Below are 5,846 nucleotides of genomic sequence, written 5' to 3'. Positions count from 1 at the left end.
ACTTATGTTATCGGGGAAGATTTTATTTTCATTTCATAAAAATACTGGGAAGGGGCCAGGGAGGTGACACAGTAGACTAAGAGCTTCCATGGCAAGCACTAGGGTTTGAGTTCCATACCTGGTTCCACAAAAAATAAAAAATAAAAATAAAAAAATACTAAGGGAAGTGACAGAACTGTTACATTCAACTTCTTGCCAGTGTGCTAATATGAAATAGATAACATAAAAAAATCAAAGGGATACAAAAGTAATTTTAAAACCACACTAACACTGTATTTAGAATTTTCCTGGCTTGGTGGCCCATGCTTGCAATTCAGCACTTGGGAGGCAGAGGCAAGAGGAACACAGCAAGTTTGAGAAAAGCCTGGGTTATGAGCTATCTCCCCAGCCCCCAGCCTGGCTTACAAAGTGAGTGCAAATCCTGCTCAAATTGAATGACAAAATCCTGTCACAACGATAAATTCATATTCTAAAACCTTTGAACAAGAAATATTCTGCCTCAGATTTATTTAGTGATATTTTATGTCACATATTTAGGATTTAAGCCAGTTCTAAACATTTCAGCAAAAAAGATAAAAAGCACTTTGCAATCTTCTTTGGGGCCAGTATCTTTCCAATATCAAAGTCAAGACATTACAGTATTATAAAATAACTGTAAGTTAGTATTCCTCAAGAATACAGACATATGTGCTGTGCCAGCCCCACTCCCAGGGCATGCTGAGCTGGTGATTAAGACTGGGTGTGGTGGCACACACCTGTAATACCAGCACTTTGGAGGTGGAAAACAGGAGGATCACTGTGAATCTCACCTGTGTAGTAAAACCCTGTAGACCCTGCACTAAATATGTAAAAAATAAAAGAATAAAAACATGAAATACTTGGCAAAATACAAGGAAATTTTTCCATACAAGTTTTGGGATGTGGTTTATCTCCAAAATGAAATGATATCCTTGAAAAAATAATAGTAACTCAGTACTTTATTTGTAAATACACGACTATCTCAATAGATGCAGAAGATAAAATTATCAAGTTCGAAATGAAACCTGTGTCTAACCCTGATAAATGGACATTAGGAATACACTATGAAGTGTGGGCTCTTCTACATGATTATGCTAAGAGAAGACATTATCAGTACAGAGGTAGCCAGCAGCTAAAGGGAAACTTATAATTAGAAGAGAATGCTTGGTGTCACACTCTACCTCAAACCAAATCCAAAACGGCCACTTCCTGTTACTATAAGAAGAGATTTACCTGCTAACTGCAACCTCTTGCCAAGCAGTGCTCACTGGCCTCATCTAATATCACCAGTGCCAAAAGAGTTTTCTTTCAAAACACCTTACATAGCTTTACTCTTTCCCTAATAAAATATCAATCTTTTGTTTTGTTCTTAGACACACTAGAGACTACCATTGCCTGTGCATGGTCTTGACTATAATTCTGTTCTTTGTTTATTCCAAATAAAGCTTATTTTGTTGGAGATTTATTCACATATTTTTGTTTGATTTTGCAAAAAAAGAGAAAGGATTTGGCAAAATTCAGTATCAGCTTATAATAAAAATTCAAAGGAAACTAAGAATAGAAGAGCAACTACTTAATCCCTATAGTTACATACTTTCATTAAATTTCTATTCCTTATTGCTTGGAGAACCTAGATAAATGGAGGGGGGAAAAAGGTCCTAGTATTCATATTATATGATTGTATATCTAAAAATAAGAATACATAAAACCAACATAAAATATTGGCCTCACATTTTAGCCATAAACAACTCAGAATTATAATGGTACATAAAATACTATGTGAAAGTATTTGGTACCTTATTTTAAGACTTATCGTAGGGACTAGTGAGATAGCTCAGTAGAATAAGTGCCTGCCTGGCAAGTGCAGTGTCCTGAGTACAATCCCCTGTACAACCCCCCCCCAAAAAAAAAAAACTTACCATAACCCTGTAGTAGTCCAGACAATGTGCTATTGGCCCAAGGATAGATATATAGCTTACTAGAACAGAATGGGGAACCAGGAAACAGATTTGTATGTTATACCTCATTTCTCAAATAAGCAGTGAGTGCATGAATAGATCCTCAGCACTGAATACTGTTAGTCATTAGGTCAATGCAAAGTAAATTAATAATGGGCTAAACATGCAGAGTAAAATTGGTGTAATAATGAATCCTAAGGTTTCCAGAGGATGCACAGCAGAAGAAACTTTCATCCATTGCTGGTGGAGTGAAATCAAAGTCACGACTTTAGAAAAATGAGGCTATTTCTTAAAGTATGTGAGACATATGTAAACACCATAATCCCCCAAAGCCTGGAACGTTCAGAATCATTGCAAATACCTCCTCTGAAAAACTTATTCATGAATATTTTTATTCAAAATTATTCATAATGCAAGTTAAAGACAACAGGAACATAAAATATAGATCCAACAACTGTTAGATGATGTGAGAAAAATACTAAAACTTACGGCAATCAGTAAAAAATCAGAAAACAACATAAATACTATAAAAGACTAGCTCACAACAACAATGGTGGAAGACTGCCTAGACACAAGGAAAGAAATTTACACACATACAAGTGTAGAGCATAGAATTTAAATAGCAATGACCTAAAGATAACCTCACCTCACAACATTATGATCAAAGTTCCAGAAGACTGTAACAGCAATAGTATATTAAAGGATACTAGAAAAAGGCAACAAATTACATACCAAGCCAAACCTATTAAAATTGCAGCAGACTTTGCTACACAAAACTTAAAGGCCAGAAGGATTTGGAATGAGATATTTCAAACCCAAATGGATAATAACTTTCAACCTCCACTTACATATCCTGTAAAACTTTCCTTTAAAATGAATAATGAAATAAGTTATTTTTGTAACAAATATCACTTCCATAAATTTATAATGATCAAATCAGCATTGCAAAAGTTGTCAAGGATATCCTAAAAAGAAACAATGACTCCAACAATGCCAATAAGTCAGAAAGAATTAATGTACCTGGTGGGATGAGCAGCGAAGTTGAAGGGAGGAAAATGAGGCAGTCTCCAACAGGGAATGAGACAACAGAAATAAATCAGTATTTTTCAGTAATAACTTTCAATGTTATGGTCTTCGTTTACCTTCAAAAGACATATCCTCCCAAGCACGCACCAGTATGCCCAGGCTCAATTGCTGTCTCAGTGCACCCCGGAGAGGGGCCAGCATGGCATGCTGGGATCCAACCCTGGCTGCTGTGCTCCACCTAGCTGGGTGCTTAGGATGGACCACAAAAAAAAAATCCACCAATATGTAGTATATAGAAGACCTCACTTTTAATTTAAAAGATACTGTCAGATTAAAATTCAAGGATGGAAAACAATATTCCATGCAACAGGAATTGATAAAAAATAAATAAATAATAAATTAAAAAATAGGAATTGAAGCAGGTCAAATAGCAGAGTAGACTAAACCACTTGGTACGGCAGAGCATACTGGATGAGGTTAGATCCCTGTGTGCCATGCTGGCCACGCTCCTGGGGCACACTGAGACAGCAATTGAGCCTGGGCATACTGGTGCATGCTTGGGAGGCTGAAAACAGGAGAATTATTACTAATGTAATCTTCAGAGTGAAATGCTGTAGACCCTGTACTAAATACATAAATAAATAAATAAATAATAAATAGATAGATAGATAGATAGATAGATAAAACTAAAAAAAAAAACAGGCATTGCTATCCTAATTTCAGAAAAAGTTGACAAGCTAAGTCTGATTAGAAATAACAAAGATGGTCGCTACATATTGGTTAAAGGAATAATTCCACAGGAAGAGCTAATAATTACAAGCATTCATGCACTAAATACCAGTAGCCTCAACTTCATGAAACAAATACTAATGGATATGAAATGTCAGATAAACACCAGTGCAATTGTTATAGGACACATTAATACCCCAACATCACATAAGGCAGATCAGCAAGATAATAAATAAATAAATACCAGAGTTAAAACAAATCTTGGATAAAATGGACTTAATAAATACCTAGAGAGCTTTCAACCCAATAAGAATACACATTCCTCTCAGCAGTATATGAGACTTTTGCCAAAACAGAGCTACTCTAGCCAATAAACAAGCCTAAGTAAATGTAAATTAATCAAAGTCATCTAATGCATATTATCAGATCATAGTGCAATAAAAATAGAAATTAATGGTAAAAGACACCACACATACTGTCCAGACACATGGAAATCAAGCAATACCCTCTACAGTAGTCAAGGTGTTACAGATGAAGTTATACCAGTAATTAGACTGTTTCTACAATCAAATATTAATGCCAGTATGTCATACTCAAACCTGTTGGACAAAATAAATGCAGTCCTAAAAGAGGTTACATCAGTGAATCCTCTAATGAGAAAAACAGAACAAACTCTAATTAAGCTAATGATGTATGTCAAAGTCCTAGAAGAACAAGAACAAGACAAACTCAAATTAGAATAAAGAAATAAATTATAAACATTATAATGAAATTGTGATTAAAATACAATAAAGAATTAATGAATCAGATTGCTTCTTTAAAAAAGTAAAAAAGCAGAGAAACTTTTAGCCAATCTTATAAAACAAGGAAAGACCTAAAACCATGCCATTAGAAATTTAAAATGCAAAATCAAAATGGAGGGAGATGGGGAGATGGCTCAGTGGAATAAGTACTTCCCTGGCAAGTGCAAGAGCCTGAGTTCAATCCACGGTTGGGAAAAAAAAATCAAAATGGATTCTGTCTAAATCCAAATGATTGTTTGTAACCACTTTGAGAACTTGTACTCTCATAAAATGGAAACTTCAGAAGAAATGGATAAATTCCTAGATATATATGAATTATCAAGACACAACCAAGAAATTAGAGAAATCCTAAATAAGTCAGTATCAACCAGTATAATTCAAGAAATAATAAAAACATGTAAAATTAAGAAAATCCCAAGCCTGAATGACTCAATGATGTATTTTACAAGAATTAAGAGAAGTTTTAATGCCATATTTCTCAAACTCTTTAATTAAATCAAAAGGGAAATAATATTCCTCTCATCATACCTGGAATCAAACATCATCCTCATTTAAAAACCAGAAAAGAACACTCCCTGTCCAAATAGAACCAGAGACCAACTTCTTCAATGAACAGAGGTGCAATAATATTCAGTAAAATACTGGTAAAGACATTGTTCAACCTGCAAATCAATATATGCAATATACCACATAAAACAGAAGCAAGGGCACAAATAAAGTCGTTCTTTCAAGTCAGAAATAGTCATGAACATGATGCCTCCTGTCCAGGGTTGCCTTTGCTGTTCTCTTTCCAAAAGAAATTTAGGAATGTTTTCTCTTTCTTTGTGAGATATTCTAATGGTATTTTGGTAGAGATTACATTAAATAGGTATAATGGTTTTGGGAATATTGATATTTTCAAACTGTTGGGTCTTCCTGTCCATGAGCAAATGGTAGATTTCCATTATCCAGTGTCCTCTTTGATCTGTTTTTTAGAGAGTCCTGCAATTTTCCATGTGTATTTTACTTATATAAATATAGAAGTTGTGAAATTCATTCCTAAATATTTCATTTTGAGGGATGCTATTATTAAAGGTATGGTTTCTCTAATTCTTGTCTCTCTGTTGTTGGTTGTTTGTATACAGAATGCTATTGACTTTTTAAATTTTATATTCATTTCAATGAGAAAAATTAACAATGAAATGTTTCAAAACAGGTTAGTAGGAGAGTTACAATAATTGATACACTATGGGGCTGGAGAGATGGCTCAGTGGTCTAAAGCACCTACTTAGAACAAGCTTAGCAAAAGCATCAGGGACCGCGGTTCAATCCC

Source organism: Octodon degus, unplaced genomic scaffold, assembly GCF_000260255.1.
Source record: "Octodon degus isolate 3935 unplaced genomic scaffold, OctDeg1.0 scaffold00292, whole genome shotgun sequence".
NCBI classification, from domain to species: Eukaryota; Metazoa; Chordata; class Mammalia; order Rodentia; family Octodontidae; genus Octodon; species Octodon degus.
Note: the sequence above shows the minus strand (reverse complement) of the source record.